Consider the following 14,667-nt stretch of genomic DNA (forward strand, 5'->3'; position numbering starts at 1 on the left):
TAAAACAAAGAGAGAGAGATATCATTGATTCAACAAAATATGACCTACAAGAGAATAAGATAACTACAGCAAAATGAACAACCTAGGCACTTTTGTAAAAAACAACTTATAAGAACAAGATCCTAGGGAACTAAGAGGATAAACAAAATGAGGTGGGTGGAACAGGCACACTCAACTGTGTTAACTTGCGAATAACATCCCTATTATTAGCCCTTTCTTTGGAAAGGTCTGCCTCGAGTGTGAGGATTATAGCTTAAAGAGCCTCATTATATTGAGCATGAGTGGCATGATCTTCCTCCAACTCAGCCAAAGTATCAACCAATTCATTGCGCAACCTTTGTATAAGAATGCCAGCTTGTCTCACTGAAACAGGTAACGCAACATAGTTTAAGCGTCCAAGAATATCCTTAGTTTTCAGAAGAGATCAAACTTGCACAAAAACAAAATAGTCTTTAAAGATGGAGGAAAACCAAAACCCATACGGAACATGTACCTTTTGGTGATCCTTAATGAGAACCCTTTGCATTTGCTTAAGAATGAGACTGGGCAAGTTGATGTTGACTTCAGTATCAAGCAGCTCCATAAGAGTGAGGTCCAGGTAATTTGCTTTAATGTGTCTTTCCTTTTGAGGTGTGATCATCTTATGGACCATGTCAAAGTAAAGTTGGTGTAGAGGGGGCATTTCTCGCTTAAAAAAATAATGATGCTAAAAGAGATTAGGATTACCAGAGAATTTCCTAGTGATAGCCACTGCAGATGCCATGTTATCTAAGTATGGACACTCAAATTTAACATAGTGATCCCAGCCCACAGAAGAAAAGCAAGGATTCGAGCAATGTCTTCAGTAGCAAGACGAAAAGACACTCCTCACATAAAAGTGGTGAAGAGGTCTCCATTTGCAAATTCGTTAGTATAAAACTCATAGACATTAGGCCTTCCAAACTTCCGTTGAATGTCACCTTGAAAAAATAAGGAAAACCAACCCTGAAACTTAATTTTCTCAAGAGAGTAGCCATTTCAGGACCACCAAAACTAGTAACAACTCACCCACGAATAAAAAACTTCTTTTAAAAGTGCAAGATATATTGCAAATTGGGATTAAATGGCTCAGAGATATCAATGTCAGCAGGAAGAGGGGCATCATCCTTAGTTGCTTCTGAGTCAGAAGATGGACCAAGTTGAATGACCTATTTTGATGACTTAGATTTTAGAGAAGGTGGTTTAGACATCTCAATGAATAAATCAAACAAGAAAATCAAAATCAGAGGGAGGAATTCATGGAGTAGAAGGAATAGAAGAGGACAGTTTTTCCTTTTACTCGCTTGAAGAGCTTCCTCAAGAGAAGCTTTCTTTTTCCTTTTTCAATTTCTAGTGTGAGGAGTTTGAATTGGAGCAGGATGAGGTGATGTTTCAAAAAAGGTTCATTTTTAGAAATAAAAACCAGAGCCCCAGATTTCTTCACTAAATGAGAGCGAACTCATTTTTGGACTAGGAGTAGGAGTGGTTTCATCCTCAATAGGAAGTATCTGAAGAGAAGTGACCTTTTGAACTGAATTAGAGGAGTAATAATTACGAGTTACAAGAGGGGTCTTCGGCAACGAAGTCAACCATGGAGCGAAACTCATTACATGTTGAAGGGAAATAAGGAAGAAATTTGTCGAGTTGTGGTCACATCGAAATGAACAATAATAATGAGTGATTTGAAGGAGGAATCAATGGGATCATTATTTACTAAAGATGGTGGATTTGATAAGTCCATTATTTAAAAACAAGAAATAACTTCTGAGCTTTAATCGAAATTATAATGGAGTTTCAAAAGTGATAATGATGGAGTGTAATAGTTATTAGGATTTATATAAAGGATGAAAGAAAGAAAGAGAAAGGGAAAAAAGTTAAAATATATAGAAGTGAATGGGTGTGTCAGGAGTGAACGAAATAGGAGAAGAAGGTAGGACAAGGATGAAAAGGCGTTGGCAGCTTTATGAAAATAAGAAGGAGTTTTGAGTTTTGGTGATTACAAAAGACAATAACAACATACCCAGTGTATTCCCACAAGATGGGGTCTATGGAAGGTAAGTGTCTGCAGTCCATACTACCACCTCAGATGAAGTAGAAAGGTTGTTTCCAATAGACCCCAATCTCAAGATAGATAACACTATAATCAACAAACAAACAAACAACATAAAAACACTCAACAAAAGTAGGATAACATATTGCTAGATTATAATGAAAACAAGGCACATACAAGGTAAAATTATAAACTATCTATTCGAAATCGAAAACTACATTGAAACACTACTAACAGGCCACTATAGGCATAGATACAAATAGAAGCACTCTACCTATGATGATGGACTAACTCCTACCCACTAACCCTCTACCCTAATCCGTATCTACTATACTTTTCTATCAAGAGTCATGTCTTTTGTAAGTTGTAACTGCTCCATATCATGTCTAATAACCTCTCTCCAATATTTTAAACACTTGAAGCATGAGTGCCTAGCATTTTCATAAGCATAGTTAATCACTATCTCAAGTAAAGCATACCTGGAAAGAATTCATGATCTCAAATACTTTGAATTATTCCCAATTCTGCACAACTAAAGCATAAATAAATTAAGTCATCATTACACTGAAATTAGGACACACAACTGAATGTGCAAGACTGATATGAATAGAAAATAACCTAATATACAATGAGTATATTTTCTAACCAATAATTAAGGGAGTTCATGCAATTTTAATTATCCCCAAGTATAGCCTGTTCTTTTCAAAGTGTTCTCTACCTAGTGCCTTGGTAAAAATGTCAGCAATTTATACTTCAGGTAGAATAAAACATGAGTGATACATTACCCTTTTCAATACTATCTCTAAGAAAATGATGTCTTATGTCAATATGCTTAGTTCTTTTATGTTGCACAAGGTTTTTTACACTATTGATGGCACTAGTATTGACACAAAAAATTAGAACACAAAAAACATCCATATAAAAATCCTTGAGTTGTTGTTTAATCCATAACAATTGAGCCCAACATGATCCAACAGTAACATACTCTGCCTCAACAGTAGACAAGGCTATAAAGTTTTGCTTCTTAGTAGACAAGGATATCAAACATGATCCAAGAAAATGTGTCATACCTATGGTGCTTTTTCTGTCCACTAGATAACCTGCATGGTCAGCATCATCATAGCCTACCAACTTGAAATTTCTACCTTTAGGATACTAAAGGCTTAGGTCAGTAGAACCTTTGAGGTATCTCAAAATCCTATTTATAGACTTAAGGTAGGATTCCTTAGGATCTACTTGGAACCTTGAACATAAGCCAGCACTAAAGACAACGTGAGGTCTACTTGCAGTGAGATACAAGAGAGACTTAATCATTCCTTTCTACAGCCTTTGTTTTACTGATTGACCTATTTCATTTATGTTCAATTTTGTGGCAGTGCCAATGGGAGTGCTTATATCTTTGGCTTCCTCTATAGAGAATCTATTAAATAGTTCATCTCAAATTCACTAACCACGAGTTTCGCAAAGTCATAAGCCATGTTATTATCAGTACAGACAAAGATAATGTTATCCACATAAACCTATACAATCAATTAATCCTTTCCATTAATTTTCAAAAAGAGAGTGTTATCAACTTTACCTCTTGTATGCCTATGCTTCAGAAGAAATTTTGACAATTTTTCATACCAAGTCCTAGGACTTGTTTCAACCCATACAAGGCTTTGTCAAGCTTGTGCACATGATTAGAAAACTTAGCATTTTCAAAACCAGGTGTTCTCTTCACATATAACTCCTCTTTTAGATAATCATTTGGGAATGTACTTTTCACATCCAATTGATAAAGAGTAAATTCCTAGAAGGCAGCAAAAGCTACAAAAATCCTAATTGCTTCAAGTTTTTATATAGTATCAAAAGTCTCATCATAGTCTATCCCCTCTCCTAATTGTATTCTTGGACCACCAACCTTACCTTATTCCTTGTAACTATTCCATGTTCATCCATTTTGTTTCTGTACACTTACTTAGTTCCACTCACATTTCTGTCATCTGGTGGTGGTATCAAGTATCATACCTTACTTCTTTCAAGCTGGTGAAGCTCTTCTTGCATAACAATTATCCAATCTGTATTAAGAAGTGCTTTCTTTACTTTTTAGGTTCAAGTATTGATAAAAAAACTCTGAAAGCACACGGGTTCTTTAATCCTGATCTAGTAGTGATCTTAGAAGTGAGATTAGTAAGAATATTCTCTATTGGATGAGATCCTTGATACTTATAGCTTTTAGGTGCCTAATTTTGTGAGCTAATAGGATCACTAATAGTAACTTGAGCTGGAGTTATTGGTGATTCAGTTTACCCTGTTAATGTGCCTCCAGTCTGATCTTCAGTTGAATTGGGTGGTACAACTTATTCCTTTGACTATTCTTCAGTTTCACTTTCATCCTGCATGTTAGTCTCAACACAAAATTCATCAAAACAATATGCACACATTCTTCAACACAGTTTGTTCTTTTATTTAAAACCCTATAGGCTTTACTATGGTAAAAATAACCCAGGAAAATTCCCTTATCACTTCTTGGATCAAAAAATTTTCAAATTATCTTTTCTATTATTATGAATGAAGCATTTGCAACTAAAAGTCCTAAAATAAGAAATATTAGATTTTCTACCTTTGAGTAATTCATATGGAGTCTTCTCAAGGATAGGCCTAGTTATGTATCTATTCATAAGTAAAAGCAGTACCTATAGCCTCAGCCCAAAAATTCTGTACAAGATTTCCTGTAAGCATCATTGTTCAAGCCAAATCTTGTAAGGTCTTATTTTTTCTCTCTACTACTCCATTTTGTTGTGGGGTTCTAGGAGTAGAGAAATTATGATTTATACCATTTGTTAAATAAAATTTCAAAAATTTTACATTTTCAAATTCAGTTCTATGGCCAGATCTTATGAAAATTAGTGAGGTGCCTAGCTTCTTCTCTATTCTTTTTAATGAAGATATAAAAGACATCAAAGGCATCTTTCTTAAAAGTCAAGAACAGTGTCCAGGTAAACCTGGAATAGTCATCAGTATTTATAAAAATATATCTCTTGCCTCCTTTATTTTGTACCCTCATTGGTCCACAGAGGTCCATATGGATCAGGTCAAGGCACTTAGTTGTACTTACATGGTTTTTAGTTTTCAAAGATGACATTACATGCTTGCCCCTTACACATTCACTACAAACCTTTTCTTTTTTGAACTTAATTTTGTGCAAGTCCACCACCATGTCCTTAAAAGTTAGTTTGTTCATTTGCCTCAAACTTGCATGCCCAAGTCTTTTGTACCAAAAGTGGGGATAATTTTTAATTGCACTTCAACATGTCAGCCTTGTGCCCAGGCATTCCCATAATATCAACCTTGTATACATTTTTGTGTCTTCTAGCTATTAAAATGATATCCTATGTATTTAGGTTCATCACCTTGCAACTTGCAGAAGTAAAAATTATATTTTTTTTACATAATTATGAAATGCTAAGCAGGTTGTGTTTTGGTCCATCCACAACATAGACTCCTTCAAATGCTCTTGATTTAGATCTACCAATCTTCCTATAGTAATGATACCCGTTTTTACCATATCTAAATGCCACATTCCCCATTCAATTACAGAGAGGGAATGAAATTTTTATTTATCTCCAATTATATGCCTTAATAAAGCATTATCCATGTACCAATGTCTCTTACCTCCTTCTACTCTTGCATACAAAATAGTTTAGGGGTTAATCATAGAAACTATCAAAAAGATGAATTAGGTTTTATCTATCCCATTGAGGCAAAAGGTTTGGGAACCTATTTTTTTGACTAGTTCTGACCCTTTTTTTGCTAGCCTGAGCTAACTTGAAGTCAGTTTCTTTTGCAAGATTTGGGCATAACTGGATTATCAATAGTAGGATTCCCAAGATTACCACATATATAACACCAATATTTTGTTGCATTTGTTTTTTTGTAAATCCTGATCCAGTCTTTTCATTGTGAGTTTTCTCACTCGTCTTATTTATAATCCTAGAGGAATCGGTCTATCTATTCACTCTCTTAAGATCCATTATTAGTTTAGACACTTTTTTAGTTAATTTTCTTACCTTTTTTTTACAAGAATAGTCATTTTGTAATGCCCCAAGTTTTCAAGCTCTAGACCCCTTAAAAGATAGGCCATTAAGTTTGTTTTCCAATCCCACAAGTCTCGCCTCAATCCGATATCATGGCAAAAAGTTATGCAAAATTTTCCTCAAGTATCAGTCAGTTGCCCGTGACTACGACTCACGTGATAACCCATAATCAGACATAACGAGTCATTACAAGAAATTGCCATCATAACAGTAAGAATCCACAACTTTAGCCCAGTGATAACGACCTTAGCCTACGACTTATCAGCGGTGACAATAAGTCATTTGAAGGGAATCGTTATCACAACAGTGTATAGCCAAGAACCCAATCCAATGGTACGATTCCAGTACATGACTCATTATCAGATATTATGAGTCATTGTGTAGACCTATTACCTAAATAGTAAGGGATCCAAAAACCAATTCTTAGGTTACGACTCCACCTAACGACTTGTAGCCAGTCATAATGAGTCGTTAGGAGGGGAGTCTCCAAGATCCCAAGACCTTAGGTTTACGACTCAGACCATGACCCATGACCAGTCATAACAAGTCGTAGGGTGAGTCATAATGATTGGAACCAACATTTCTACATGATTTTGTAAGGACTTTTAAGTCTTTTCCCATTCTTTTAAAAGTCACACCCACGTCATTAGGCTTTCTAAAGGGTTTTATGAAAAGCCCAAATTCCCCAAATTCATGATTTAATCATATTTCCACCTAGAGAAAACTAAAAGGGCGATTTTCCCTTTTTCCAACAGGCAACTAGAGTTCTTCAAGTTTAAATTAAATTCCGAGAAATTCTCCAAGGAGTTTCCTTTCAGGTATGTGAGATTTCATCAATGGGTTTCTTCCACCCATTGAGTCCTAAGAACTCTCAAAATTTACAAGTACAAACCCCTTTCTCTTTTTAATTGGGTTCCAAGTTAAATACGAGTTTTATAATCTCTCTCCCAGTTTGTTTTGTTAATAAAACATGATAATATGTTTCCCCTTAAAAATTGTGTCTCCATATATTTGATAATTATGAGTGTCCATATCATGATCAGTTATTGAAATATTGAGTGTTATCTATGACTTTCCTTACCATGATCAGTTTTAAACATTTTTATGATCAGTTGCATTAGTCAGAGCCGGTGGGTTAGGAACACCCGATACCTAGGAATTCACACATATGTCAACTTACATGTTATTGAACAGTTCATATTTTACATTTATTATTATTTTCAGAATACCATGACTTGAGCATATCAGTTATTAGTTCATGTTTTAGTTTATACTTCAGTGTCATTCTGTTGGGAGTAATACTTAGCATCGAGTGAATGCAGGGATAAAGACTCCTCTGTCAGTAAGGCATGAGACCGTTAGTAGTAGTCCCTAAGTTCCAAAACTACGATGCCATCATAGGTTATAAGGGGTCATCCGTCAGGCATGACATCCTTATCCTTCGAGTCATCAGATTAGTGGATCTACACTAGCTAGTGTTGGTACCCTTGGCAAGGTACTAGCACCTATCCAACTAGCGTTATAGGTTGGACCTCAATTTTTCTCAAATTTTGGGGTATATTAGTTTTAGTTAGCTCCTACAGTCTCCAGTTCAGTTTCAGCTTATGTTTTAGCTCAGCTATGCATGACCTTGTATTCAGTTATTCAATTTATTCATCACATGTTTATACTTGGTCTTGCATTTAGCTTACATGTTCATGCATTCATGCTCAGTTATACCAGATAGCTTTTCCCATCTCATATACTTAGTACATTTAAAGATCGCATACTCTCTTTTGCGTAATATTGTCTTATAATATAGGTTTGGATGCTAGTTCTCGAATCATACTTAGTCCGTTCCTGTACCACTCAGCAGTAGTTGTGGAGAGTCCTCATCCTTCGAGGACTGGTTATCAGTTGTTATCTTCAGTACTTTATTTTAGTTGGGGTTTTGTCATATTAACTCCCCATATTTTAGAGGCTTTCAGACAGTCAGGTATGTTTTCAGTTTTGTCAGATATTCAGACATGATTGGTGTTATTTTCGTTATCACTCATTACTAGATTTTTCAGTTTATATTTTGCCTAGTATTTTGTTATTTTCTTCAGTGCTCATAGTAGGTGTAGGACCATGGGTTATCTTGGGGTAACTTGTGACTCTAGACACCGTGTTACGACTAGGGGATAGTCTCGGTTCATGACAAACTCTTACATTTGTTAGTTCTAACTCAGTCCTTTCTTAATCCTCACTCATACTCTTTTTTCTTTTTTCAAAAAGAAAAATTTAAAAATTCAGATTTAAGGCTCAAATTTGTTTAATCAAGTTCACTCACTTGTTCTTTTAGGGTGCATTTTTCCTTTTCAGTAATGATATTACAAGCTTTTAGATAAATATAATCAAAATTTAGGCTTGCAAGACTACTAAACATTTCATCCCTATTAGAAGTCGGTTCTTGAAATCATCAACTAAAGCACTCATTAATGAAATAGGTTTTCTTTTAGAAAACAGATGCAACTTTTGTTTTAGTTCTAGAATACTTACCTTAGAGGTGGGATCTTCATCCTTCATGTCTCAGTCACCAATGACCTGAGGGCAGTTTCATCAACATCCTCATTATCTGACTTTTCTAAATCTGAATCCCAAGCAACTACTATAGCATATTCTTCCCCTTTTTTTTCTTAGTTTTTCCCTTTTGTTTTTTTTTAGTTCTCTCCTTTTTTCCACTAAATTTCTCAAAGAGGACTATCCTTAATTTGATGATCAGTTTTGTCACATTTGTAGCATCCAACCTGATTATTATCATTGGACCATTTTCTGCTACTTGTTCCTTCTTTTCAGATCCTTTTCTCTTAAAAAACATCTTGAAGTTCTTTGCAATAAATGTTACTTGTTCCTCATCCAGTTCAGATTCATCACTATCAAATGTCTTCAATGCCAGTGATTTTTTCTTATCTACTTTATCTTTTTACAGGTCATTAGATTACCAAATAGCTCAACTTGGGACATCTTAGTGAGGTCCTTTACTTTTCTTATTGTTGCAACCTTAACATCTTATTTGAACTTGGGCAGAACTCTCAAAACTTTCTCTACCTGTTCCTCAGTAGATAGAACCTTTCCTAAGGATGACAACTTATTCACCAAAGAGGTCAATCTAGTTATCATTTCTTGTAGTGAATCATTTTTTTAATTTTGAAGGCCTCATATTCAGTGAAAAGTAGGGAAATTTTGAACTTTCTTACTTGGGTAGTACCTTCATGTGCATTCACCAAAGCATCCCAGATTTGTTTAGAAGTGGTGCAATTTGACACTCTATTATACTCAGCAGGGCCAAGTCCACAAGGCAGAATGTTCTTGGCCTTTGCATTTTTTCTTAAGGCAACAAGATCCTAAAGGGTGAATTCACTTTTAAGCTTTTTTACTTGCTCTCCATTAATTGTCTTTATAGGAATTATTGGTCCATCAGTAAGCCTATCCTACAATTCATAGTCTTCCCCTTAAAGATACATTTCTATCCTAGCCTTCCACCAAATGAACTGAGAACCATCAAAGAGTGGTGGTTGAGCTGTTGAGTAACCTTTATCATGTTCAATAGGTGGTGTGGAGTTCATCATGATCTTATCTTAGGTGTTAACCCTTTTTAAGATAACCTCGCTCTTATATCAATTGATAGAGTATGCGTCTTAATGATTAAACTTATATTCACTTAAGAGTAACCAAAGAGTGAAACAAAATGCCTAACATGTTCTAATAATGTAGTGAATACTATAGTAAATGAGGCAGTATTTTTACGTCGAAAACACCTAGCTCAAAAGGTGTGAAAAAACATGACTTGTGCATCTACGTGATTTCACCTTAAACTTTACTAAAAAACTTTGATCCTTAGCAATACCAAATTACAAGACTTATGTTATCTAGGAATTATAAGCTCTAACTCCTACTCAAACAAAACTCACAAACCTCTCAAAGTATGTGATTCCAAGTTTTTGAGTTTCCTAACTTGAAGATAATAATCCTAGTTCAGTTTATACTTCACTAAACCTATAATTACATCAAAGTTACAACTCAAGAACCAACCATAATAAATAGAAACTAAGACTCCTTAACATTCTAAGTATCAAAACTAGGTCCAGCTACGTGTTTTTTCAATCTTCAAGATGCAAACTGCTAAGTCAATTTGTCAATTGTCTTTTTTTCTTTGTAAGTACGTGAGTGACTGTACAAGTTACTCCCTCTAGTTAAATACAACTCTCCAAAGAGTTCTTTATCAGATTAGACTTCTTACTTCTTCGAAACTCTTCTCTTTAGAGTTTTGTTTCCAGTGAAACTCCTTCTTCAAGTCAACCTCTCTTATCTTTATATTTTGTATTCAAACTCAACCTCTTCATACACATACAATAGTTAATTTGAGTTTATCAATTGTACATGCTTATCCAATCCTAAAATCAAGCACTCTTGTCCTCTTATGTCAGTGATCTATTATGAACTCATCTGCATTTACCAGAGCATTACTGAACCAATTTAACTAACATGTTTCATCTATCTTGTCAATCACCAAAACTTTATGAACTCTGTATTTGCTTAGTAATTATTTTTAGTTAATGTAATCAATTGTTCGTTATCAATTGTATTCATTCATTAGATGAATGCAATTTGTATTTATACTTGGATTTGTATATATGAATACATAACAACAAAAATACAGTCAACCATGGATATATTCATACAAATATAATTAAACATGTATAAAAAATAACAAAAATACATTTTAAATTATTCGTCTAAAATAATATGAATTGGTAATCATATAATAAACTTTATGATATTACAAAATATACATAATGTAACCCTACGATGAGGCCTCAAACTTCTAATTATTGTTCTATATAAATTATACGTATTGTTTTCTTGACAAAGTAAATTATACGTATTGTAAATCTTTTTTAATAACAAAAGTGTGTAGTCGTTGCTTAATAACATATGTTCATTCATAAAAAGAATTATTTTTTGGTATTTTTACACGTCTATTTGATTTGAAAATCAAGCAAGTTGCCAAATCAACAAAAAATATCAAAATGATACACTTGAACCATATTATAGATGTTCAATTTATACACGAATTAGTTGAGATATCTATGCTTGCGTCTGAATATACAACTCTATATTATGATTTGAAATTTTGATCCAAATCAGTGTACATGCAATTTAATATCATGATTTCATAATGTAATGTGTCCATATTTTTGGTCAATATTTTATTCAAAATCTCCTGAAAATATCATGATAAATGATATATTGAAAATCTTCCAAGAATTTTTTGATTCTCACATGGATGAGATTATTTTGAGATTTCTCTTTACACATAAGAACCCCCTCCTATAAATAGGGGATAGTTCTTTCAACTTGGAAACATCAATTCGAGAAGATTTTAGTTGTGTTGTTTTCTTCTTTATAAAGAGTATTTTGTGAGAGAGTTGTGTTGGGAAACACTTGTGTGAATCCTTCTTTGAAGAAATCTTGTGAGGTTATTTCCTTGGGGTATTTACTATATTAGAGTATTTAAGTACTCGAATTTTGTACTCTCTTTTGTGCTTTTTACTCTTTTTTATTTCGTTGGTGCTTAGTCAAACTGCTCCTCCTTTTGGTTGTTGACGTATGTCATGTTGATTGAACTACGTTAAGTTTGTGCCTCATTTATTTTCTTAACTTATCATTATTATCGTCTTTGTTATTGTATTTAATTGACTGCTTTATCTAATTTTGTACTATTTAAATTTTTAATCCTAACAAATTGATATCAGAGTATGCTTAGTTTTTATTTTATCCTATTAGTGACCATGACTGTAACGAAGATTTACGTTGAGAAATTTAACCACAACACAAACTTCAAAATATGACGGTTGAAAATGGAAGCTATCCTTATTCAGGATAGTTTCAATATGGTACTGCTAGAAGAGAAGAAATTTTTTAAAAAACTAACGGACGAGGAGTTTGATAACCTTAAGAAAAGGGTCAAGTCTAGTGTTATACTTAATCTCTCTGATGATGTGCTATTTGAAGTAGCTTCTAAAACCACTACTAAAGGCATTTGGAAAAAGTTAAAAGGCCTACATATGAAAAAGAAGGTAAAGAATATACTCCACTTGAAGCAAAAGCTTTACACATTTTGTATGGATGAAAATACTTTCATACTCTCACATCTTGATGTCTTTGATTTCATTCTTATGGATTTAAGTAATATAAATATCTAGATTGAGGAAGAAGATCAAGATGTTTTGCTAATATTTCTGACCTCAATCCTTTAAATATTTTAGAGATACTATATTTTATGAAAAAAATTTTATCTCTTATAGAAAAATCAAATCTATGCTGAAATCTAAAGATAATATAGATATAGATATCACAGGAGAAAGTAGTGAAAATTAGGCGTTTAATTTATTTTTCAAGTGTAGATCTAATGCAAATCCCAAATATAGTAATTCAGTGTGTTATTATTATCATAAAAAATGCCACATTAGTTTAATTGTCTTAAGTTGAAAAACAAAGAAAAAGAAAAGATAATTGAGCATAAGGCCTCTGACACTGTTGAATCAAGTGTTGTTGTTGATGAGGTGTAAGGAGCTATATATTTTTAGTAACTGAGAATAATAATTCTTCTAACAATGATTGTATTTTAGATTTGACTTATTCGTTTTATATGTGTCCGAACAAGGACTTATTTTTTACATATGATTTTGTTGAAGGTGGAGTTGTCTTACTGGACAATAATGTTGCTTGCAAAATCGGTGAAAAAGGTACTGTCCGAATCAAAATGCATAACGATGTAGTGAGAACTCTCATAAATATTAGATATGTTTCCGAGTAGAAGAAAAATCTCATCTTTTTTAGCATTCTAGAATCTCTTGAATGCAAATACACAAGTGAAGGTGGAGTTCTTGAAATATCTTGAGGTAGTCTTGTGATTATGAAGACACGTAAATCTGAAATGTTATACACACTATTGGGATCTACTATTACAGGTGTTGCTATTATCTTAATTTTAGATAGAGACCTATTTGATTCTGACGTCTTGAAATTTTGAGAGCCCCTAAGAGCTTTGTGAAGAAGGTGGGGCATATTACTATATTAGCCAAAATTAGATCAAGGTGGAGATTTATAATGTGTCTATATTTTTAGCTAATAGCTTGTCAAAAACTCTTAAAAATCTCATGTTAAAATGATATATTGAAAATCTCACCAGATTTTTTTAATTCTCATGTGGATGAGATTATTATGAGATTTATCTTTTCTCCCAAGAACCTCCTTCAATAAATAGAGGAAAGTTCTTTCACCTTAGTCACACCAATTTGAGAAGATTTTAGTTGTATTAATTTTCTTCATTGTAGAGAGAATTTTGTGAGATAGTTGTGTTGAAAAATACTTGTGTGAACCCTTCTTTGGAGTGATCTTCTGAGGTTATTCTCTTGCGGTATTTGGGATATTAGAGTATTTAATTACTCTACTTTTGTACTTTCTACTGTGATTTTGTACTCGCTTTTGTTCCATTGGTGTTAAGTAAAATTTCTCCTCCTTTTCATTGTGGACTTAGGTTAAGTTGATCGAACCATGTTAAATTTGTGTCTTATTTATTTTCTCAACTTAGCATTATTATCGTCTTTGTTATTGTATTTAATTGACTGCTTTATTTAATTCTGCACTATTCAAATTTTCAATCCTAGGACATTATTTACTATCCCAATTTCTCAAAACTAAAGCATAATTTGAATTTCAAATAATGAGTTCAATTTTTTTTAAAATATAAATTTGTATCATAAGTTTATATTTTGTAAAACAATACCCATTATTTTAAAATTTAGAAAAAAAAAACTCATTCTTAGCGTGAAGAGATTGCTCATAATATGTGAAATGATTATATTAAAGAATAACTAGTCACTACTATTATTTACTTATGAATCTTTAAAAAATTATGTTTATCTTATAAGATGAGAAAAACAACAATAAGATAGCGATTTAATCACATTAAATCAATAATTTAGCTCCTCTACTTCTTGATATTTTGTTATATTACACTAAATATATTGAAATTATATATGATAAAAAATTTAATAATATAATAATTAAATAAATATTTATTTAAAATACAAATACAATACCATATAATTCAAGTTGTACATGTTTTTGCAACTCCATCAACTAGTGTAGGAGTAGTTTTTTGGGAAGACTTTAAAGGAAAATCCTTCTCCCGTTATGTATATAGAAATGGGAATGTGAATCTCATCTCTTATATTTTTGTGCTTGATTAAGCATTGCTCTCTAAAAAAATCCTCGACCTTTTACTTAATGCACACTATTTCACCAAAAAAAAAAAAAAAAACAACCATCCAAACAAGCTAGTCTAAATAATTGTAATATTTAAGATTTATGCACATGTGAAAAGAATCTCTCTCTTGTACTATGGAAGAGTTCAAAAAGGTCAATAAATAGAGCTAATGGCCTTGTGAGATTAGTGATTTTTTCTCTAAATAATACAACAACAAACTAGGC

General features: G+C 33.0%; 1 long non-coding RNA gene across 1 annotated transcript; it reads right to left on the minus strand.

The window, feature by feature from the left end:
- LOC124897200 lies at positions 1-1,893 on the minus strand. The gene is made up of 2 exons (XR_007053890.1): positions 494-1,893; positions 1-363 (listed from the first exon to the last, which is right to left on the minus strand). It is a non-coding gene; the product is annotated as an uncharacterized LOC124897200 (long non-coding RNA).
- Positions 1,894-14,667: the final 12,774 nt, after the last annotated feature.

The sequence above is a fragment of the Capsicum annuum genome, chromosome 3, assembly GCF_002878395.1.
Source record: "Capsicum annuum cultivar UCD-10X-F1 chromosome 3, UCD10Xv1.1, whole genome shotgun sequence".
In the NCBI taxonomy this organism is placed as follows: Eukaryota; Viridiplantae; Streptophyta; class Magnoliopsida; order Solanales; family Solanaceae; genus Capsicum; species Capsicum annuum.